General features: G+C 43.4%; 2 pseudogenes; both read right to left on the bottom strand.

Moving 5' to 3' along the window:
• LOC116503602 overlaps positions 1 to 24,920 on the bottom strand; it is a 359,386-nt pseudogene that overhangs the window by 250,510 nt on the left and 83,956 nt on the right.
• Positions 11,115 to 24,920, bottom strand: part of LOC116503796 — a 37,702-nt pseudogene continuing 23,896 nt past the window's right edge.

Below are 24,920 nucleotides of genomic sequence, written 5' to 3'. Positions count from 1 at the left end.
TTGGTGACCACAATGTAATATTTCACGTCTGTCCTCACTAGTGGAGGATACAGCAGTGCCATCACATCACTTGACCTTGTACTATCCTTCTGTTGATGCAGCCTACAACTGCATTGGCTTTTTTGACAGCTGCAGCTCACTGCTGGCACGTATTATAATGGTGATTCACTAGGACACCAAGATCCCTCTCACAGTTACTACTGTTGGCCAGGTACCATTGGTTCTATAACTGTGCATTTTGATTTTCTTGTGTAGGTCTAGGACGTTACTTTTCTAACAACAGAATTCCAATTTGTTGAATAGGCTCCAGTGCTAAAGACTATCAAGATCCTTCTGAATCTTTAGTCCAACTTGCAAATTACAGGCAATTGTCACCAGCTAGGTGTTCTCCAAATTTGATGAGATCCTTTCTTTCCCTTCATCTGGTCATGAAGATGTTGAAGAGAACTGCCACTAAGATGGAACTTTAGTGTACCCCACTGTTGTATGCTTCCCTCCATGTATTTCCATTGACGACTACACCCTGACTGTGGTTGGTCAGTCAAATGTCTGTCTAAAACCTGTTTCTGGTTTAGCAAGACATTATTTGTTCATCTACCCATTCCGAACTCTACTTCAAGAAGATCTTATTGTTTATTTTTTACAATATCTACTAGACCAGGGGCCAAAATTTTATTCAGATCAGATTAACAGAGTTGGAAGGGACCTTATATGTCATCTTGTCCACTAACCCCCCACCTCCCCATCCCGCTCAAGCAGGAGACCCTACACCCTTTCTGACAAATGGCAATCCAATCTCTTCTTGAAAGTCTCAAGTGATGAAGCTCCCACAGCTTCTGAAGGCAAAAGCTTTTCCAATTGTTGATTGTTCTGTCAGAAAATTCCTCCTTATTTTTAGATTGAATCTCTCCTTGGTTGGTTTTCATCCATTATTTCTTATCTGGCCTTCAGGTGCCTTGGAAAATAGCTTGACCCCCTCCTCTCTGTGGCAGCCCCTCAAATATTGGAACACTGTTGTCATGTCTCCCCTGATCCTTCTCTTCACTAGACTAGCCATGCCCAGTTCCTGAAACTGCTCATCGTATGTTTTAGCCTCCAGTCCCCTCATCATCTTGGTTGCTCTCCTCTGCACTTTTTCTAAAGTCTCAACATCTTTTTTATAGTGTGGTGACCAAAACTGGATGAAGTACTCTAGGTGTGGTCTTACTAGGGCTTTATAGAGTGGTATTAGTACCTCACTTGATCTTGATTGTATACCTCTGTTAATGCAATTTAGGATTGCATAGGTTTTTTTGGCTGCCACTGCACACTACACATCCTTTTTTATATATAGAAATATTATTGCCAATTTGCACCCAACCAGATATAGGAGGTCGTATTTATATATGTAAATCACCCTGCTAATAAAGAGACCCACAAGTTAGGATATTGTTTGAATAATTCATAAAGTAGAATATCCTCTTGTGGGGGTCTATTGCACTTCAAGTCTTTTATGTCTTTTGTAAAGCTACCAAGTCCTGGCTGTTCCGACAGGCTGGGGGCTGTTGAAATATCCAGCCCCGCCTCAATTGTGAATGTTGTGCATTTTTAAATTCTTTGTATTGTCTTATTTATTTCCCTTTCCCTGTTTATTGTGAGCCGCCCGGAGTCCTTCGGGAGTGGGAGGCATACAAAACTAATAAACAACAAACAACAACATGTCAAATGTCATCATGCATACATTAGGATTAAAAAAAGATATTTGACACGTTGGCTAATATGCTTGTACTTTTTAAAATAAAATGGTTAATTCAAGCTAGTGGCTACTAAGGATCTGTAAGCCATATAAGTTTGATCAAAAAAGGTAAAGTAATCCATTGGGACTCTACCTGGATCTGGGATTGGTTCTACATTGAAATGATTATTATTTTGATGAAGATGATGTATAAAAGGTAAGCTTTCCATCACTGCTTCACCTTCCTATTGTACAGAAGAACCTTTGATTGAAAAGAGAGACACTCCTCACTTCTCTCCTTCACAAGTGTGCTCCCTCCCCACTGTGGATCCCAATCCCCTGTCATGAGACATACAACGTCCATAATGAAAAGCAGCTTTTAAATTTCATAGAAAAGATATGGTTTTATCACTCGCTCACTCACTACCACTCCACTCATTTTATCAGATATGGAAACACACACACAAACCTGTGGAACTTTGTAGGGGCCTACTAATGTTGACATCTGAGTGGAAATGTCTTCAAGAGCTCCATCAAGAAGAGCCAAAAGATTGTCCATCCTTCCACAGTTGTAGTTGGGAACATTGACTTCTCCAGGCGAGAGCATGTCCAGCAAGGCATCTGAAGTGCCAAGTGGGTTAAAACAGTTGTCGTGGATGTTGTAGCCAAGTGTGAGATTCTGCAGGAGCTGGTGATTATTGTTTACCAGTTGAATAGTGTAAATAAAGTGTTGTGTTTCTAGTTTACCCAAAGGTAAACTAGTGTAAAATAATGCTCATGTTAATATCAGCATCATGAACAGCAATAATAAAAATACTGTTTTTATTTAATCCATGTTTTCTCTACTAGCCTACTTAAGACAATATTGTGCCAAAACCAGAGACAAATGATGGTCACCCTTAGCTGTTTAATATGTGTAAGTGTTCAATTGAAGGGTTGGAGATAGTCCTCCACCAAAGTTAAAAAGCACGAATACACCATAATATGTAGCAGTTCTAATTTTCATCAGCCCAGTAACCAGGTTGCAAAATAACTCAATCATTAAAGTAGAACCATCACAAAAGAAAGAGGATGTTTCATAAGTGGCCCAGAAAAGACTTTTTTTAAAAAAAAAAATCATCCTCTATTCCTATAAGGATCACTATCAATGAGAGCTCAATCCATATAAAAATATGAATATAAGTTGGGCAGGAGAAACTACAATCACTACTTTAAATAAAAGTCAATATTCAAGTCACAAATTCAGGATCAGATGGCAATAAGAAAGAAGTGTGGACTTCTTTCAAGTTTTTTTTCCCTGTGATTCTATGAATTTGAGTTTCTTCCATAAAAGACAGGAAATGTAAGCCATGAAAATCAAAACAATTCAGGAAATTAGGCAGATTCTACAATATAGAAATAAATGGATCAAGAAGAGGAGAATGAGAGAGTTAGAATTGCAGATGGAGAGAATGCAATCCCATTGCACTGAATGACTTACAAGTGAGGCTGACTAAAAGGAGCATTGTTGAAACTCAGCATTATATGCAACATTTTTGTTATAGAGGTGACTATGCTAATGAGATGGTCTCCTGGCCTGTAATAGCTCCAAGGTTTTTTTCCATACTGGTGCTCGAAATTCAGCAGGCACTTCTTCCTAAGCTTCCCAAAAACTGGCTGGGACCCTAGCAGCATCAGAAACAAAAATAGGTGGCCCATAATTCACGGGACTGAATCAATTCCCTTCCTGTTTCTAAATAAGAGTTAGAAGAATTCAAAGCACTCTCACAAGTGGGGAATGCCAGTGGCTTTTTCCTGATTCAAATAAAGATAAAACGAGCTTTATTTGGAAAGCACGGAAAGTTACATGCAAGAGCTCAGCCCCGTTCATGCCCCAAAATTTGTGGCACACGGAGCATAACCTGAAGTATTTATCCTTTTCTGATATAAAATCCCTTCCATGTTGCTTCAGTCTGATGTTTACATCAAAGGCAGTCACTGGAGAAGTGGGAGAAGAGGCCTCAAAGACCAGGTTGATGATGATTACAGTGAGAGGCAATTTGTCCTCTGGGGCTTCCGAAATTCTTCCTAGGCTCCCTGTGAGGAAAGGCAGCTGGAGATAGGCCTGTTATTGAAAAATCACATTTACACCACTGGGGGCACCATCACGTAGTGGTTGGGTACCTTCCTGTCAGGACATGTCTAGAAAGTGATGCTGGAGGAAGTCACCCAGGTAATGACTTCTGCTGTCCTTCAATATGGTATCTTGTCTCCAGGGACTACTGTGGAAGGTCACCCAGAACTATGGAGTGTGATTGTTGGGGGGGATTCAGTTTTTTTACTACTGGTTCTGTGGGCGTGGCCTTGTGGGTATGGCATGGCTTTGTGTGCGTGGCAGGAGGAGGATACTGCAAAATCCCCATTCCCTCCCCATCTCACTAACCTGCTTTCCAGCTCCATTCTCCTATTCAGGGCAGCAAAAGATGATCAGTTGGGAGGCTGGGAGGCAGCAGGGGCGAGGCCAGCCTGTTTGCCAGTTCTCCGAACTACTCAAAATCTCTGCTACCGGTTCTCCAGAACCTGTTAGAACTGGCTGAATACCACCTCTGAGGGTGAAGCCTCTCTAGGATGTTGACACTTAATTCAAGGGCTGCCTGTCTTCTAATGCCAAGATGACAATCAGTACCCCTGAATACTCCCTAAAGTAAAGAGTAATCTAGTTTTTCTTTTCTATGAAATCTCCAAATATTGATCCTAAATTGGAGCTGATTTTGGTATTCCCTAAGTTTGAAGTGAAATTTCATTTCCCATCTCTTCTACAAGTTTTAGTTTTGGGGTGAGAGCTGACTAAGAGATAGGAAAGCTGAGGTGGTGACAATGCCTACACTGCGGTGGTTAGTGTGACCTGATTTCTTACCACACACACACACAAAAAAAATTTGGGGGGACCCTGGTGGCCCTTCTTCTCATTGTATGGATGCATCTAGTGAGATGAGATCCCTTTGACATTTCACTCAATAAACCTCCAAGTGCTTTGAAGGAACAATAGCAATAGCAGTTATATACTGCTTCATAGGGCTTTCAGCCCTCTCTAAGCGGTTTACAGAGTCAGCATATTGCCCCCAACAACAATCCGGGTCCTCATTTTACCCACCTCGGAAGGATGGAAGGCTGAGTCAACCCTGAGCCGGTGAGATTTGAAAAGCCGAACTGCAGAACTGCAGTCAGCTGAAGTAGCCTGCAGTGCTGCATTTAACCACTGAGCCACCTCGGCTCCTCAACAGTTCAGATGCCCTGATTTCTCTGGGATGATTGTTGATGTTTTTCATCTGGAGGCGGGCACCTTAATATATACATCTTGGCCTAGAAGAGAGAACAAGAAATCTGAGTGGGAGGGGGAACTGAGGGGGATACGCAGGTCCAACCCGAGGGTGAGCAAATCCCCATATCCCAATCCATTACAGGGAGTCCTCAACTTACAATCATAATTGCGCTCAAAATTTCCATTGTTAAGTGTGACATTTGTTAAGTATGACATTTGTTAAGTGAGTTTTGCTTCATTTTATGATCTTTCTGGCCTCCATTGTTAAGTGAATCACTGCAGTTGATAAGTTGTTAAGTGAATCTGGCTCCCCCATTGACTTTGCTTGTCAGAAGGTAGCAAATGGTGATCCCGTTGCCAAGTATCTGAATTTTGATGTTGCAAAGGTCATAGCTGTGAAATAGGGAAATAAGTCACTTTTTTCAGTGCTGATATCACTTTGAACTATCACTAAACAAAACTGTTGTAAGTCAAGGATTACCTGTACTTGAAAGTGGTCCCATTATATGGTCCTTGGGTTCTAATCTCACTGCCTAGCTACCAGATCCTTAGTGGCTCGGAGTTCCATCTGTTGTTTTTGAATGTCAGGCTGATGCACAACAAGGCTGCTCTCGTCCCTTATGTTATCTGCCATGTCTCACTCAAGCCTGATTGTGCCCAGACACGAGGTATCATCTTCTTGGTCAGAAATGTGCCCACCCCAGTTTATGGGTTGACCAGGGGAGGATTAAAGGATTGGCGGTTGTCACTCATAGTTTGTTAAAGGCTCCATGGAGTCTGCACAACGTAGAGCTGTTTTCTGTCTCAAGGTGGCTGCAAAAACATTTTCCTGGTCTGGTGAAGTATGTTATGTGGATATTATCCTTGTAGGAAAAAAAGTATTTTCTGAACATGAGAATTGGGAAAAGGTATGTGCCAATATTCAAATTTTAATGCCTGTTAGTCAGAGGTCTCCAATTAATGAACATTGACACAAGCACATTAAACAGAAATCTGAGAGTAGTTCAGGGTCTAGAGCAGTGGTTCTCAACCTGTGGGTCGGGACCCCTTTGGGGGTCGAGTAAGGTTCTGGTGAAACAGGAACGTTGTCAGGCCTGTAGTTATGTTCCTTTTAGGATCTTTAGCCTGCCACACTTTCTATTATTTCACAATGCTGTTTCATTAGTGTAGTAGTTGGGAGGGGGAAATAGAAAAGAGTAGAATTGTGGAATGTGTTGTTGTCATTCTTTTCTAGAAGCCCAAAGTCATCTTTTGTCTCCGCACCTCTGCACCTGACCAGAACCAGCTGGGTGGAGATGCCAGCGTGGCCGAAGAAGATTGGACCATGTGATGGATTTGTGGGTGTGGGGATAAGATCATGAACTTTCAACTGGGTGGAATCCCAGGAAGTTTTCAGATTTGGGATTCCACAGTTCGTTGCCAACATGTCTGTCTTATTAAATTGGAACTTTAAGGATAGCTCTGCCTTGGACTCTGATTTAATTCTGCATGATATTTGGAACGCTGACAGATGCTTTATTCCAAGGAGTTCTGAAAGAACAAAAGTGTTTATCCAGATTCATAGCAGATGAGGTAAAAGTATGTAATATTTTTATGAGCCCCCAAATTACATAGAAGTATTAAATTCACTGTATTTTTCTTAGTATAAGATGCAGCTTTTTCCCTCAAAAAAGAGGGTGAAAATCTGGGTGCATCTTATACACTGAATACAGCATTTTTGGCCTCCCCAAACCCTGGCCCTTCACCAAAATGGCCGTGAATAGACCTTAGAATGGCTGGGGGAGGCAGAAAGGAGCAAAAAACTGGCCCTTTTTTGCTCAATTTTGCGCCCCCCCCCCCAAACACTCTGCAAGCCTGCAAAGGTATTCAAGCCCTTTTTTTAAAACAAAAAAAACGGGCCCGCTTTTGTGAAAAACGGGTCATTTTTGGGACGTCTCAGAGTGCAAAAACTTTTTTGTTTAATTCGCCTCTTCAAAATCCTGGTGCGTCTTATACTCCGGTGCATCTTATACTCCGAAAAATACAGTACCTCCACCACAACAAAAGATATGGAAAGAGGAAATGGATGAAGAAATGTTATCTATGCAGACACATAAGGTTTTTGCTCCAATGAGGTTGCCAGAGGGACAAAAAAGTTGTTGGGTGGAGATGGGTGTACAAAAAAAAACTTTTGATGAATCCGGTTGATGAATCAAGTACAATATAAAGCAAGGTTAGTTGCCCAAAGCATAAACAAAGGGAATTATGGATTTTGCATTGCATTTGCAACCATTAAATGAATTTTCATTGAAATGTTTTGTAGACAATGATTGAGCTAATGATGTACAAGATAAAAAGTACATTTCAGGATTTATTGTAATGTTTGCAGGCACACTAGTTGGTTGGAAATCTAGAGAACAGACTTCAATTGCCATTTCCACAGCTGAGGTGGAGTTCATGGTATTGTCAGAAATGTGTTCAGAGATAACACAGCATATACAATTTTTAAAGGATTTGGATATTGAAGTGAAAGTATTTGAAGATAACATAAATGGCATGCATACAACTGGCAACAGGTCAGAGTGTAAAAACCAAAAGTTTAGTTTAGTTTAGTTTAGTTTATTTGTCTTGTATGCCGCCCACTCCCGAAGGACTCCGGACGGCTCACAATAAACAAGGGAAGGGGGATAAATAGACAAAAACAACACTTTAAAATACGCAACATTCACAGTTTCTGTGGGGCTGGATGTTTCACAAGCCCCCCGGCCTGCTGGAGCAGCCAGGACTTGGTGGCTTTGTGGAAGGCCGGGAGGGTAGTAAGGGTCCGGATCTCCACGTGGAGGTCATTCCAGAGGGCTGGAGCTGCAACAGAGAAGGCTCTCCCCCGGGGAGTCACCAGCCGACATTGGCTGGCAGATGGAATCCGGAGACCTAACCTGTGAGATCTAATCAGTCTATGGGAGGTAATCGGCAGGAGGTGGTCTCTCAGGTACCCAGGTCCGATGCCATGTAGGGCTTTATAGATAACGACCAGCACCTTGAAGCAGGTCCAGAGACTAATGGGTAGCCAGTGCAGCTCGCAGAGGATAGGTGTGACGTGGGTGTACCTGGGTGCACCCACAATCGCTCACGGGGCTGCGTTCTGGACTAACTGAAGTCTTCGAACACTCTTCAAGGGCAGCCCCATGTAGAACGCAAGTATGTTGACATAAAATATTGTAATGTCAGAGAAGCAGTGAAAGAAACTGCAATAGACCTAATTTATTCTCCATCAGAAATTAATTTAGCTGATGTCATGACAAAGCCATCGAAAGACACAAAGATCTTGTGAAAGAATTGGTTTCAATACTGCCCAGCTATAAATTGGAGGTGTTCAAGATAATTTAATAACTGGACCAATAAACTATATAATGAGCCAAAACACAGTTGTAGTTGAAGAGTGTTGGCTCCTGCATGAGGCAATCTACATTATGATTGGTTGCTAGGTGTAAAAGGGGGAGTTTCCCTTTTTCCCCGCCTTTTATTCATCTCTGGTCTCTGTATGCTGTTCTGAGATTTACCTCAGGATGCAGTGATGTGCCTATCTTATTTGATGTAAATCTAGCGTAGAAGTTAAATTTATATAAAACTACACATTCATTTCAGAGGCTCTGACTTCATTTGGATGCCGGCTGCACAATTTCCTGACAAAACAGCCAGAAAAGAAGGTAGGCCCAGAATACTTCATGTACTAATGTGCCTATCTTGTCAGAAATATTGAGGCATCAGAGGTATAAGATAACCTCTAATAAAATTGTGTTTTTGCCTAAACGATAGTTGACTAATGTGATAATTATGTTTGATATTTGAAACAATATGAAAAACAAGCAGGAATGATATTTCCAGACATAAGGGGCCTTTGACAATTTGGATAGGCATTGTCCTTTCATGGTTATTTTTATTATCCATGGAACGCTGTTCCATATGTCTCATACATGTCACGTGATCCTATAACATCTGTTTATGACTTATTTAGGTTCTTATAATACAATACAATACAATAGCAGAGTTGGAAGGGACCTTGGAGGTCTTCTAGTCCAACCCCCTGCCTAGGCAGGAAACCCTATACCATTTCAGACAAATGGTTATCCAACATCTTCTTAAAGACTTCCAGTGTTGGGGCATTCACAACTTCTGGAGGCAAGTTGTTCCACTGATTAATTGTTCTAACAATTTCTCCTTAGTTCTAGGTTGCTTCTCTCTTTGATTAGTTCCACCCATTGCTTCTTGTCCTGCCCTCAGGTGCCTTGGAGAATAGTTTGACTCCCTCTTCTTTGTGGCAACCCCTGAGATATTGGAACACTGCTATCATGTCTCCCCTAAGCCTTCTTTCTATTAAACTAGATATACCCAGTTCCTGACATTCTTCTTGAATGTTTGGCTAGATAAATCACTTTTCCCTTGATAGTTACTGACTGCTGGGCACAAGAAGGAATAAGTTTAAATATAAAGCTATTTCCACACTACAATAACTTGATTTGTGGGGAAACTCTTGAGGGGAAAGGGAAATACATGCTGCCTAAAGAACTATATGCTAAAAGGAGGAGCAGCCTGTAGCTGCATAATAGGCCAAAAAGAAACTTAAAAACAATGTGTCCCAATGTATCAGGCTGTTATTTATTACTTATTAAATTTATACCGCATACTGCCCATCTCACAGTTGGAGGCAAATTCATTAACTATATAACTGGAAAGAAATCATGTCAACTGTACCTCTTTAATTTAAATTAAGATGTACCAAAAAAGGCACCCCTTTTTAGTTATTGTCTGGGCCCTTGTCATTCCATAGAATTTGGCATCTTCACTAAAGAAAATTTTTTGCATGTGGGTTTATAGAACTCTTCATCTGAAGCTTCTTCCATAGAATATGTATGCATACAGGTTTATGGTGAGGAACCAGTGACATAAACAATATTTTAGAATGAAAAATACTTTCTCAATCCTATTGGTTATCTCTAGTCACCATCTCACACAGTAGATCTAAATTCAGTTATGTCATCACCATGAAGTAGTAACTGTAATTCCTTTGTGAATTGCAGCACTAGCGTGGCAGATACCTCACAAGCATTCCTGCAGTGATTGTACTAACTAACTGTACTAATCTAATAAGAGATTTCTGCCTGTACATCTGCTCTACTGAAGGAATGCTGACCACTGTTTCTCTTGCTGAGACAAAGCAGTTGATCAGATGGAGTTGCTTCAAATGATTGGGAAATCTGCATGTGTTAACTAATAGGCTGGACAAATTACTGAAAGAGCAATTAATGCCCTTAATCTCCACTGAAACTTACTTTTTTGTTTTTAACCTCCTACTTAACCAAAACAACAGGATTTGGGATCCACCTTTTCTGGTTTGCACTAGAAAGCAATTTATGCATGAATATCTAATAAGGTCTAGCATTTATTGCATTATTGCTCAAATGGTTCTTGCATGAGATTTTAGACTACTGGTAGTCTTTGACTTACAACAGTTCATTTAGCAACTGTTCAAGGTTACAACATAACTGAAAAAAAGTGATCATTTTTCACTTAGGTCCATTGCAGTATCCCCATGGTCACATGACCAAAATTCAGGTGCTAGGCAACTGACACATACTTATGAAGGTTGCAGTGTCTTAGGTCATGTCGGCATCTTTTGTAACCTTACAATAACCAAAGCCAATAAGGAAGACAGAATCAATTAACAACTGTGTTACTAAGTCAACAACTGCAATGATTTATTCAACAAATGTGGCAAGAAAAGTCATAAAATGGCCAAAACACATTTAATAAATGTTTCACTAGAGCTCAATTATGATCATAAATCGAGAACTATCTATAGTGGACTGGGATATGGGCCATCTTCTTTTACTCACCCTCAGTCTGGGCCTGCTTATCCCCTCAATTGCAGTCATAAGCTGAGGATTACCTGTATTTCTACTGTGTTGAAATACAGTAGAATACACTGTATTTCATATACACATACAATTTCATTTCAAATACACATTTCCTGTGTTGATACCGCTTCTCCTGTATGTGGATCTTTCTATGGCAAGTAAGAGTGTAACTCCTTACACAGCTCTTCAGTCCATATGGATCCCTTTATGGGAAAAGATCACAATTCTTCTTGTGGTAAGTAAGACTACTACTACTACTACTACAACTTAAGCTCTTTCCACCCTCCATGCATTGATATGGCTTATCTCCTGTGTGGATGCTCTTATGGGAATTAAGATTACTGCTACAATGAAAGATCCTTCCAGACTACATACATTGATATGGCTTCTCTGCTGTGTGGATCCTCTTGTGGGAATTAAGACCATTACTACGAGTAAAGCTCTTTCCACACTCCATGCATTGAAATGGTTTCTCTCCGGTGTGGATCCTCTTGTGGGAATTAAGAGTACTGCTACAAGTAAAGGTCTTTCCACACTCCATACATAGATATGGCTTCTCTCCTGTGTGGATTCTCTTGTGGTAAGACAGACTACTATTACAACTAAAGCTCTTTCTGCACTCCATGCATTGATAAGGCTTTTCTCCTGTGTGGATCCTCTTGTGGCTATTAAGATAACTGTTACGAGTAAAGGTCTTTCCACACTCCATGTATTTACCATATTTTCACGCATATAACCCAAGGGCAATGTGCGTTTTTACCTACCCAGCATGCCCCCCCGCGGGGTATAAAAGTGGGCGGGGTATACGGAAAATATTTTACACTACAGTGACTAACAGATTAACTAAAGGGAGACGTACCAGTATAGCAGTAAACAAACTTGAATAAACTAACCTGTTGCGTTATTTGAATTTTTTATTAAAACAAAGTTACCATATTTTCACATCAATATAAAACAGCCCTATACAACCCAAATTAAACTTTAAAACATATTTGTCCTATTATTATAAATTAATTAAAACACTTTAATTGTCCTCTTCTTCACTAGATGAAGAAAAACCCTCAAAGGCATCGTTGCCCGAATCATCATTAAATGCCGCTAAAACGGCCTCTAGGCGTTCGGAGGTGACAGCGTCTTGTCGCAGATTGTCATCTTCGTCTGCCGAGTTGTCGCTTAGGTCTGAAGCGCCTTCTTTTTCATCAGCAATGATGCCCGCCTTTTTAAATCCATTCAGGATAGTATCAGGAGAGATTTTGTTCCACGCATTAAGCACCCAATTGCAGGCTTCTCCATGGATTGCACGACGCAAACGACCAGACGGTGTAAAAGTATGAGTCCCAGACTGCATCCATTTGTCCCATTCAGCGCGAACATAAGTTTTAAACAGATGATTTACTGCAGTATCAAGTGGCTGAAGTTTGGAAGTTAAACCACCAGGGATAACAGAAACATGGGCCCCAAGGCCGTTCAGTTTCTTTTTAACGTTTTCGCACTTATGTGCAGCCATGCTGTCAAATATTACCAACGATTTCTTCGAGAAAAATCCGCCTGGTCGGGTTCGGAAACATTTATCTATCCATAACAGCATGACTTCATTGTCCATCCAACCTTTTTTGTTGCAGTGTACGAAGACACCGGGTGGAAATTTTTCGCGGGGCATCGTGCTTCGTTTAAATATAACCATTGGTTTAAGTTTTATTCCGTTTGCTGTACATGCCAGAACCACAGTAAAGCAGGTCCGCTCATGACCGGTAGTCGATATGGCCACCGTTTTAATTCCTTTTTCAGCGACTGACCTCGTAGCAGGAATGTCAAAGGCTATCGGAACTTCATCCATATTAATTATTTCAGAATGCAAAATTCCACGTTCTCTAATGTTCTCAATGGTGAAATCTCTAAAATTAGCGACTAGTTGCTCCCAATCATTCGGTAAACGTTGTCCAACTGTTGTGCGCATACGCACGGATAAATTGTTCCGTTTCATAAATTTGCCCACCCAGGTTAAGCCACATTTGAAATCGGGTATTTTTCGTTCAACGGCAATAAGCCTAGCTTTCATTTGGATGGCCAATGTAGAAACTCCTTGGTTATTCGCCCGCCTGTCTAAGACCCAGTTCTTAAGGTCTACCTCTAAATGCGGCCATTTCGCTCTAGGACCTCGTCTGGCGCGTTTCCTAGGATTCATTTTCGCTAATGCAGCCTTATCTTTTCTCCATTCTCTTATTGACTTTTCATCAACTTCAAATTCTCGGGCAGCAGATCTGTTGCTGGTTGCTTCAGCACGTGTTACTACGTTAAGTTTGAAATCGGCCGTGTATGACTTTCGCTTAGGCATGGTTCTATAAAGACAAAATTATTTGTCATTAGAATTTTTATTTATTCAAGTGCAACGGATCTAAAAAATGTGAACTTAGAACTTACAGTAATCTGAATGCTAAACATACCTGTTAGAAGTCAGTGGCTCTGCGAAGAACTTCTTGAACGCAATCTGCAATAAGAGACAAATTCGCGAATGGTTTTGAAAAACAACAAACTAAACTCGATCGACAATGTTCCGGTCTCGGTCTCGATCTTTTGTTTATTTGGATGGCTTAGTGTCACACTACAGTGTGATTGTTCCCAGTACGGCCTATATTTTAAAAAGATTTCACGTTTATTGAAGATAAATATCGGTAAAGGTAACGCGTAATACCATTGTAATTAGCAATAAAGTTTACATATAACGTCGATTGGTTATAATGGGGAGGTCCGATGGCTTAATCATCGCGGGTTATATAAGAAGGCGGGGTGTATAAAAACTTTTTTGCATAAATCTTGAAAACCTGTGGGTTATTTGCGTGGGCGGGTTATTTGCGTGGGCGGGTTATATGCGTGAAAATACGGTATATGGTTTCTCTCCCGTATGGATCCTCTTGTGGTTAGTAAGAGCGCCACTACAAATAAAGGTCTTGCCACAGTCCAAGCATTGATATGGCTTCTCTCCTGTGTGGATCCTCTTATGGATATTAAGAGTACTGCTACAAGTAAAGGTCTTGCCACAGGCCATGCATTGCTATGGCTTCTCTTCTGTGTGGATCCTGTTGTGGGAATTAAGAGTACTGCTACAAGTAAAGGTCTTTCCACACTCCATGCATTGATATGGCTTCCCACCTATATGAATCTTTTTATGGGAGGTAAGATTAGAATTCCACCTAAAGCTCTTTCCACACTCCATACATTGATAAGGCTTCTCTCCTGGGTGGATCCTCTTGTGGGTAGTAAGATTACCGTATTTTCACCCATATAACCCGCCCACGCAAATAACCCACCCACACGAATAACCCACAGGTTTTCAAGATCGTGTAAAATATTTTCCGTATACCCCGCCCACTTATATAACCCGCGACGAGTAAGGGAGAAGGGAAACTGCTGAGATCGGGGGAAGAAACGGAGGAGGAAGCCTGGGCAAGCTGGGGAAGGGGGAAGGAACGGAGAAGGAAACTGCTGAGATCGGGGGAAGGAACGGAGGAGGAAACCTGGGCGAGCTGGGGAAGGGGGAAGGAACGGAGGAGAAGGAAACTGCTGAGATCGGGGAAGGAACGGAGGAGGAAGCCTGGGCGAGCTGGGGAAGGGGGAAGGAACGGAGGAGAAGGAAACTGCTGAGATCGGGGGGGAAGGAACGGAGGAGGAAGCCTGGGCAAGCTGGGGAAGGGGGAAGGAACGGAGAAGGAAACTGCTGAGATCGGGGGAAGGAACGGAGGAGGAAACCTGGGCGAGCTGGGGAAGGGGGAAGGAACGGAGGAGAAGGAAACTGCTGAGATCGGGGAAGGAACGGAGGAGGAAGCCTGGGCGAGCTGGGGAAGGGGGAAGGAACGGAGGAGAAGGAAACTGCTGAGATCGGGGGAAGAAACGGAGGAGGAAGCCTGGGCAAGCTGGGGAAGGGGGAAGGAACGGAGAAGGAAACTGCTGAGATCGGGGGAAGGAACGGAGGAGGAAACCTGGGCGAGCTGGGGAAGGGGGAAGGAACGGAGGAGAAGGAAACTGCTGAGATCGGGGAAGGAACGGAGGAGGAAGCCTGGGCAAGCTGGGGAAGGGGGAAGGAACGGAGGAGAAGGAAACTGCTGAGATCGGGGGGAAGGAACGGAGGAGGAAGCCTGGGCAAGCTGGGGAAGGGGGAAGGAACGGAGGAGAAGGAAACTGCTGAGATCGGGGGGAAGGAACGGAGGAGGAAGCCTGGGCAAGCTGGGGAAGGAACGGAGGAGAAGGAAACTGCTGAGATCGGGGGAAGGAACGGAGGAGGAAGCCTGGGCGAGCTGGGGAAGGGTTGGAGGAAGGGGAATATCTTCCCGATTCCCCCATCTCCTCGCCCGTAGAACTGAAACGAGAGCTGCCCAAATATCTCCCAGCCCTTCAGGGCTGCCGTAGCGTGGAAGAATATACTCCTTCACTTCAGAGCGGGGCTAGGAGAGCTTTTCCTCCCACGGAGTTCAATAAAGTAGATGGAAGGGAGGGAGGAAGGGTCCCTCCCTCTTACTTTCCGCCCATTGAGATGAACCAGAGCCCTTCTTGAACCAGAGCCACTTACTTTGATATACTGTCCATCTATCCGTCCATCCATCCACCCTTTCTAAATAACACCGAAACCTTTTACAAGAAAATCCGCTCAAATCCTCTTACAAATATCTGGGGATATGGATTTTTTCTTCTTTGGGGAAAAATATTTCCTTCCACTCCCCTCCAAAAGAACGGAGCTGATCTCGGAGTTTGGATTCTTAGGACTTGGGAGTCCCAGGGCGGTTTTCTCTCCCCATAAAATCCCCCTTTTCTCCCACGATCCTTGCAGGCAAAGCGTTGAATTCCCTGGCAAAGAACAAACGGCAGGAATGGAGAATCCGGCTGCTTCATCGTAGGAAACGTTTCTGAGGTTTATGGAGCTTAAAGGTTCGTTTCAAATCAAGGCAGAGATCTGGAAAGGCGGGGAAAGCAGCATTTATTTGGAAACGGCGTTTCTCTTCGAAAGACGATTTCCCTTCCTGCCGTTTGTTCTTTGCCAGGGAACTCAACGCTTTGCCTGCAAGGATCGAGTTCTAAGAGAGTGATTATCATGGAAGGTCTTTCCACACTCCCTGCAGGTATATTGTTTCTCTTCTGAATGTGTCTTTTTATGGGAAATGAGATGATCAGATTTATTAAAGTTCCTTCCAAGCTCCGTGCATTTATATAGTTCTTCTCCTCTATTGTTGATTGTATGATTAGGAAGCAAACTGACCTGAGGAAAGCCTTTTTTAATTCCACTGTGTGCTCTCTTTGTTTCATCACTCTTTAGTTGCATCTGATCTGCAAACTTCCCTTTTTCCTTTTTTGGCTGGATTGCTTGGCATTGTTCTTTGTAATTCTTATTCTCTTCCCCCTGTCCATTAAAGCCTTGAAAAAGAAAAATGAAAACTGTTGCAAGACTAGGGGAATGATCAAACCTTTTCTTTTGAAATTTAGCAAAATATATTTTGGCAGTTTTGCAGGAAAACATGAAGATTCCAACCTACGATGTTACAAAGATAGATTTCCAAGTGGGCTCCCACCAATTCTCACACACGTTGGAGGACATCCCAACAAAACTAAGACAAATGCCTGATCTAATCTTTGAGAGTCACTATGTGTGAGCCCCTTGGTGATCTAGGGGAATTCCATGGGGCCACAAACTCCCAAAGGGGTTTGGACACTGTATAATGTTGGGACAGAAACATACCCACCAGCTGCCTAACTTCAGTGAAAAATTCCCATCTGTCTGCAGAGCAGAATCTTTGAAAGCCAATAAAACTTCTGCTTGGCAATAGCTTCCCACCCTCAGCTTAGAATAATGCCAAACTCAAAACACGTGGGCACATTTCAGTCAGTTTGGTCCAATGGCTAAGGCACCAGGCTAGAAACTGGGAGACTGTGAATACAGGTAGTCTTCAACTTACAGCAGTTAGTTAGTGACCATTCAAAATTATAATGGGGCTAAAAAAAACTGACTTAGGACAATTTTTTACACTTATGACCATTGCAGCAACTGTGTTGTCATGTGATTTAAATACAGTTGCTTGACAACTGGTTCATATTTGTGACAGTCTCAGGGCCCCGGGGTTGTGTGATCACCTTTTGCAACATTCTGACAAGCAAAGTCAATGGAAAGGCCAGATCCACTTAACAACTGTGCTACTAACTTAACTACAGTGATTCACTTAACAATGGTGGCAAGAAAAGACATAAAATGGGGAAAAACACACTTAACAAATTTCTCACTTAGCAACATTAATTTTGGGCCCAATTGTGGTCATAACTCGAGGACTGCCTGCACTAGATCTGCCTTAAGCATGAATGCTGGCTGGGTGACTTTGGGCCAGTTTCTCTCAGCCCAACCCCTATTAGAGCATTGTTGTTGTTGGGGGACAATAGGAAAAGGAAGGAGTACTGGTTGTGTCCACTGCCTTAACTTATTTGCAATAAAGGCAGGATATAAAAAAAGTGATCTTTTTATCAGAAATTTCTAAACGCTCCACCCACCCATCCCTTCTCTATGTTACTGAGCACAGATGGGATCTTACCCAGATAAGCCAGATTCCTGGAATTCTCCAGCATGACTTCCCCATGGAGAGCTTTTTGGGCAGGATCCAGCTGAGACCACTCCTCCTTGGAGAAATACACGGCCACATCCTCAAAAGACACAAAATCCTGAAACAGGAAAGAAGTTTCCCTATTAACAGATAATCCCAAGAATACAGTTTTCTTCCACCAATTGAAGCAGAGAAACCCTATGAACAAAATGGGAATCCTCTGCAGAATTCAGAATGGGATCACATGGCTTTTGGCTGATGGCACAACTGAAGGACATTTCATCACACTGGGAGGATTGTGATGCCTTTCAGTGAAACCAATTAAAATAGTTTCCTTGGATGATTGACAGTTGGGTATAAAACCCACTACTTATCACTGCCTCCAATTCTTCCTAGAGTGGGTAGAAGGAAACACAGGGGAAATCAATCTGATATTTTTGCCAAAAGACTGCTTTATCCACTGAGGGATCAACTCTGTCCCCTACTCAACACCTTCATGGAAGTGTTTGAAGAGCTTGTAATGTTAGTGAGAATGACCCTGGGAGACAGGAGGAAGATCTCCAGTCATGACAACATCTGGCCAATGAAATCTGAGCCTGAAGCAGGATGGTCAAAAAACCTTATCCGAATAGACAGGTAGGTTAAGACAGATGTGAATTTTCAACGATCTGATATAAAATTTGTCTTGCTCTCAAAACAGCAATATTATAAATTGAATATTATACAGAATAAAATGAATCTTACCTGAGGCAGAAATTCAGCCACTCTTTCAACTCTATCACAAAGAGAAGGTGGTTCTAAAAATACTAAGGACCGCTTTCTATTACCTGTGAGACAGAAAATGATAGAAGCAGACTGTTAAAAGAGGGGGGGGGGAGAGAGAGAAAGAGAGAGATTCCACTCAAGGTGAACAAAACAATCAGATGGATGGATGTCCAAACTTCATGTCCCATGGGAAGACCTTCTGTTACCTGGTGCGATGTCCTGATTTTGATCTTCCTGGAAGCTCTCCCTAAATAGCAGCTTCTGAGATGATTTAGATGAATCTTTCCACCCCTGGGGAAACTCGGTGATAGCTTGAAAGGACTTGTAGACAAGATGTGGCATAAGAAAGAAAGGAAGAGGAGAGAGATAGAAATGAATTATCAATATTGAACACTCAGCCTAGCAGACACCAATGTCCATCAGTTAAGCTGGAAAGCCAGAATAGAAAAATTGACCCAAATTGAACCTCTGAAGAAGAACAGAACAAGAGATCTTAGCAGCTCATAATCCCAGAAAAGTCTTTCAGAAAAACATTGACAAATTCAGAAAGATTCTCTTTAGAACTGCCATGATTACTTTCTCATACCTCCAACTCTCCTTGCATCTTCTCAGACTCCTGGGTCAGCAAGAAGCCTTCGGCCAGGGCCACCGCCTGGGAACTGGTCTCCGCTCCACACTCCCGCACCCATTGCTCCATCTCTGGGGGAAGGACAGCCAGGAACTGCTCCAGGAGCACCAGGTCCAACATTTGAGCCTTGGTGTGTCTTTCTGGCTGCAGCCATTGACGGCAAAGGTGGTTAAGCTGGCTGCAAACATCTCGGGGACTCTTCCCCTCCTGGAATTGCAATTTTCTGAACTCACAGCATTGGACCTCTGAACTATTGGATGCCTCTTCTTGGCTCTTCTGCCAAGGACTTGCCCCATTCTTCCTATAGCTCCAAGTCTGAGTGGCTGGACGGCATTTTCCAGTTCCTGCATCTTCTGGGCATTGTCCCTCAATCTTCTCTCTGGCCTCTAATCCAGCACCAAAATCTCCCCAAGTCTTCCTAATCATGAGAGGTCTGGCCAAAGCTCCAAACGCCATTCAGCCCAATTCCTTCACAAGATACTTTGGTCTCCAGAGAAAACAGGAAAGATCTCCACCTTAAAGAACTGAAATGGAAAACAAAAGGATGATCAACAGGGGAGCAAATCTGAATACTGAGCATCCTCCTCCACAAATAAACAAACAAACAAACTAAAGAAATTCTTATGAACCCACCAAGTTCTGCAATGGTTTTTTTTGGGGGGGGGGAAGGGGGAGGAGAAATATTATTAGATGTTTACGTTTGGGGATAGTTTGCTAGAAATCTTCTGCCTCAACCTGTATCAAGGAATCAAAATATTGGATAAATACATTCAAAATATTGGATAAATACATTTAAAATATGTTTTGGCTTGCTATTTCCTAATTATTTATATCAAATCATTTCTGTTGCTGCCTACAATCCTTTGCACAATCCAACTTATATCTCCCGGCACACACACACAAATTCACGTGAGTGCCTATCTAAATCGATTCAGCAAGGAGCTCAACCAACATTTGAATTTCTAGTAAGACTCTGGGCAACAGAACCCCATGAACCTCCTGGCCCAAATCCCTGGGTGAACTCCAGAAGCCAGAATTAACAAGCCACCATCCAATGCATGGCCCTTCTTGTAACAGGTTCTTTGTTTGCCTCCTGGCAGAGGCAGCAAAGAGAAGGTGGGGAAAGGTGGAAAAGGAGGAATCCGACTTCCAGTCCTTACACACCTTACACTCAACTCTTCACGCGGAACTGCAGCCTTGCATATAAAGGCAACCGGAGGGACTTTGGCCGGTTGCTTCTCTGGGCCCAGAAAAGGGGAGGCGAGGGAAAAACCCTTCTGGAAAAGGGCCGAGAAATCTGCAGGAAATTCTCCAGGAATCAAGGCATTCTGCGCCTTTTGGGAAGGCAACCTCTCCCTCTCCCCGCATGCAGAGGGTTGCCGGAGGAAACGGAGGGTCGATGGGTCCCCTCTTTCTGGCGATCCTGATTTCCTTCCTGGAGAAAACCCAGCACGTGCGGACCTGCCCTGCGGGTCCCTTTCTTCCACGGGGTGGCAGGGGAACATGGGACCTCGAACTCTCCACCCCCCTTTCCGCCACGTGGAACTTGACGAAGCTTTGCATGCTCCAGGCTCCCCTCCACCGTCAGAGGAAAGAGCCCCACTCACTCCGAGTCACGCCTGGATCTCCACCCGTGAGAGAATTCCTTCCAGCCTCTCGGCCTCCGGGCTCAGCCGAAGGTTCACAGCGGAGGGAAGAAGAATCGGACGCCGCAGAAAAAGCAGACACGATCCCAGCCTTTCCCGGGAAGTTTTGAGTTCGCGAAAGAGCCAGACGCATGCTCAGTTCCTCCGGAAGGGGATTGCCCATCCTTTCCAAGCGCTGACGAGGGAGACCCCTGGTGGACTCTGTGCGCTATGCCAGGGGATCCTGCAAAGGCGCAGAAGACCAGAGCAGGTAGCATGGGGTCCAGGGATGATGGGCCTGGGAGTGGAAGGAAAGGTCTTGCCTTTCCAAATAGCTGGCCATCATCTATACAGTTTTAGAACTTCCTCTTCTTAATGTCTGGGAACTATATGTGATTTGTGAACATTGAGAAAATATTTTCTTAAGTCAGAAATAAGCAAAAGCATTAGTTGTTCGAATGCACCTCAGGAGATCTCCTCCTCCCATCTCCTCCTCCTGTGCTTAAGGTGATTTAGGCAGGCTTCCCTCATGCTCTGAAGTATGGGAGTTGAAACTCAGAAAGCTTTAATTTTTCACTATCTGCTCACTTGGAATGACCAGTCTTCCTTGAAATCAGCCTCTCCTCATTCATTCCCTGACTAATAACATAGAAAATAGTATGGGTTCTTGCTTGACTTAGCAATACAGCCCCTCCCTGCCTTTTCTTTGAGCAAGGAATGGCTCAATTTTGGGGAGCACAATTTCACTTACTCTCAGACTGTTGGTTCAATCCTGGGTTTTGAGAGGTTTTCTTTGAATAAATGTCCCCACTACAAGATTTTGGAGGGCAAAATACAATGTGCTGTGTAACCCAATAAGATTAACTCTGCTAGGATCAGGGCTGGGTTTCGACCGGTTCGCACCGGTCCCTGCGATCCGGTTGGTCGCCGAACCCGGAAGTAAGTAACTTCCGGGAACGGCGAAGGCCCCCCCCCCGCGCCCGCGCGCGCCCGCACACCCGCTCCTTACCCATTTTTTTCAAATTTCGCGCTTTCCACGCATGCGCAGAATGCCTGCGCGATCCTCCAGGAGCAGCTGGAGCATCGCGCAGATGCTAGTACACATGCGCGCGCCGCGTGTGTGCACGAGGATGCCGCGTGCGTGCACACGCGCGCCGCGTGCGTGCATGAGGACGCCGCCGGCCTCGTTCCAACCGATCCGGTTGGAACGGGGCGAGAAACCCACCCCTGGCTAGGATATATAAATGATCTAAAATAGTGGCCACCAAAGTGGAATGGGGCCAACCTGAGATATCACAAAGTAGAGTTGGATAAGCACGATAGCCCAGATGAGGATCAGTCCCAGATGTTTTCCTTTGAAAAAGCCACATCCTCACATTTAAATCTCTGCATCCTCCTGAACAGCTGAACTATTGGGAAGGTTCTGGGTTCAGAGGATTGGGTTGGCCACGTTTCAAAATGTTGCTTCTGAGACATTTTCTCCCAATACTGCAGTGTTGTGAAAAGGTCCATATTTAGAATGTCCTACAAGTCACGGATTGCCATGTCCTTCTCTCTCCTTTGTAAATGTGGGAACAAACACCCTACAGGAACACATTTTTAGAGATTTTCTTGAAACCTTCCAACAGTTAAAATCTTACTTACAGCTGCATTTTAATCGCTACAACTTCCATCTGTTAGAAAGGTGTCACAATATAATGGATCCCAGATCTTTTTTGACAACTGATTACATTTATGGTCTTGAGGCAAAATCAAACCTGTCCCACACAAGCTGGCAAGAGACGCTTGATGCAGAACCCATCGGCCCCATTATTCTGGCTGGTGGATTCCAGAAGACGGTTCCACCACAAAACCGCGCTCGACTAAACCGCGTCTGACTAAATCGCGTCGCTGACGTCATCAACAGGGCGACAACAGCGCGAAGACAGAAGCACGCTGTAAACCCTAAACCTAAAATTAACCCCTAAACCTAAACCTAACCCCCCTAAACCTAATCCTAAACCTAACCCTTAACCTAACCTTAAACCTAATCCTAACCGTTAACCTAACCCTAACCCTAACCCTTAACCTAACCCTAAACCTAATCCTAACCGTTAACCTAACCCTAACCCTAACCCTAACCCTTAACCTAACCCTAAACCTAACCCTAAACCTAACCCTTAACCTAACCCTAAACCTAACCCTAAACCTAACCCTAAACCTAACCCTTAACCTAACCTTAAACCTAATCCTAACCGTTAACCTAACCCTAACCCTAACCCTAACCCTTAACCTAACCTTAAACCTAATCCTAACCGTTAACCTAACCCTAACCCTAACCCTTAACCTAACCCTAAACCTAATCCTAACCGTTAACCTAACCCTAACCCTAACCCTAACCCTTAACCTAACCCTAAACCTAACCCTTAACCTAACCCTAAACCTAACCCTAAACCTAACCCTAAACCTAACCCTTACCTTAAGTTGAATCGGCTTGCTTTCAAAGCGCTATTTAAAGCACCCTTCTTTCTCCGCGCTGGCTGTTGTCGCCCTGTTGATGATGTCAGCGATGCGGTTTAATCGGGCGTGGTTTAGTCGAGCGCAGTTTTGACGGGTCACGCCAGAAGACCCTTCTCTGATGTTGTTCCTGTCTTCTGGAATGTCTCCCCCACCCATGTGACATCAGACCCATTGATGAGAAGCTGATGGAAAATTAATTTACCCAGATAACTCCCAGTAGGAGGTACATGTCCATGTATCAGATCCCATCTTGGGACCCACAAAAGGCAACAGTGTGCTTGCTTCAAGGAAGACCAACAGGTGATACTCAGAGAAAGAGCTGAAAAAGGAAAAGACTCTGTGGCGCAAGGGGTTAGCACATCTGGCCATCATGCAAAATGGAAGCTTTGCCTCCTGGCAGCATCCTGATTCCCCCCCCCCCAAAAAAAATCCCAATTAATATTTAAAAACAATTAAGCCACCCTTTACAGGACAATTAGAAGACACTATGGGAGAGTACTAGTGTCATTAGTAGTACTGAGTTCTAGCATGGAGCCTCAAGAAAAATAGCAATGGCATAGTAATAGCATTGCAATCAAAAATTGCATGTGCCAGAAGACAGGAATCAGAACCCTGGATAGCTCCCCGTGTGGGCTACTCCTGATTAGATTAATGGTCCCTAAGAAAGACACCATTCCAGTGCTGGTCTGTGGCCAGTAGAATCCTCAAGAGAGGTGATGAATATTACTCTCCCATCTTACTTTCCAGAGGGTAAAACTAATATTTAAATCCTAGCAAGAAAAAGAATTGAGTGTGGGAATTGAAGGCCTCAGTTGAAAACCTCCATACAATAATAATTCATTATCTTCACTTCTGGATTATGTCATGAAACAGGCCATCCCTGGCTGGGTTCAAACCCCCAACCTTCCATTTAACAGCACTAACCGCTTGCACCAGAGAGATTGGGCACGGGGCTTGGCGTCAGTCTCCCTCAGTCGGAAGATTCATATCTGTGCTACAGCTGTTCCTTGGTTTTCGTAATGTAGTTACTTTTCTCCCACCAAAAACAAAACCTGGGATGAAAACTTGGTCTGGTCATGTTGCCTGCCCATCTGATAATGGGAGAGAGGAACACCCTGGGTCTTCTGACCAGTGTATCTTATTGCTGTTCAGCCAGTCCCACCTATGGATGTTCAAGTTGAGGGGATTTAGGGGGAGGCAGGTGTTGGGTCTCTGTGGCGCAAGGGGTTAGCTGTTAATCAGAAGGATAATGGTGTGAGCTCACCCAGGGATGGCCTGCTTGTTGATTACAAGATGAAAGGGGTGGGATGCATCAGTCTCTTCCTCTGAGGGCTCTGGTTTTTGTCAGTGCTTTTTCTAACTAAATATTGGGTTACCTGCAGCATGACCTTTCCCTTTCAGAATGCAAAGAGAATGAAGACACCCAATAATTTAGGGTGGTGTCCCTTTCAGACAAGGTTAAGGCAACTCATAGGAACTTCTGCTAAGAGCTCTCCAGGGTCCTGAAACAGCCACCATTTCTCCCCAAACAACTATTCTTTGGTTTCTCTCATTGTAGAACAGGAGTTGGAAGGGACCTTGGAGGTCTTTTAGTCCAACCGCCTACTCAGGCAGGAAGCCCTATACCATTTCAGACAAATGGTTGTCCAATCTCTTCTTTAAAACTTCCAGTGTTCAAGAATTCACAACTTCTGGAAGCAAGTGAAAACCTTTTGTGATCTTCTGACAAACAAAATCAATGGAGAAACCAAATTCATTGAACAAATGTCTTACTAATTTAACAACTGTAATGATTTGCTTAACAACCGTGGCAGGAAAAGTCATGAAATGGGCAAAAATCACTGAACAACTTTCCCATAAAGCATGGAAAATTTTGTGCTCAATTCTGGTCATAAGTAGAGTATATGTATTTTTTTTTC

This window comes from Thamnophis elegans, chromosome 2, assembly GCF_009769535.1.
Source record: "Thamnophis elegans isolate rThaEle1 chromosome 2, rThaEle1.pri, whole genome shotgun sequence".
Classification (NCBI taxonomy): domain Eukaryota; kingdom Metazoa; phylum Chordata; class Lepidosauria; order Squamata; family Colubridae; genus Thamnophis; species Thamnophis elegans.
The sequence above is the reverse complement of the archived record's forward strand: the minus strand, read 5'-3'. Positions and strand labels throughout refer to the sequence as shown.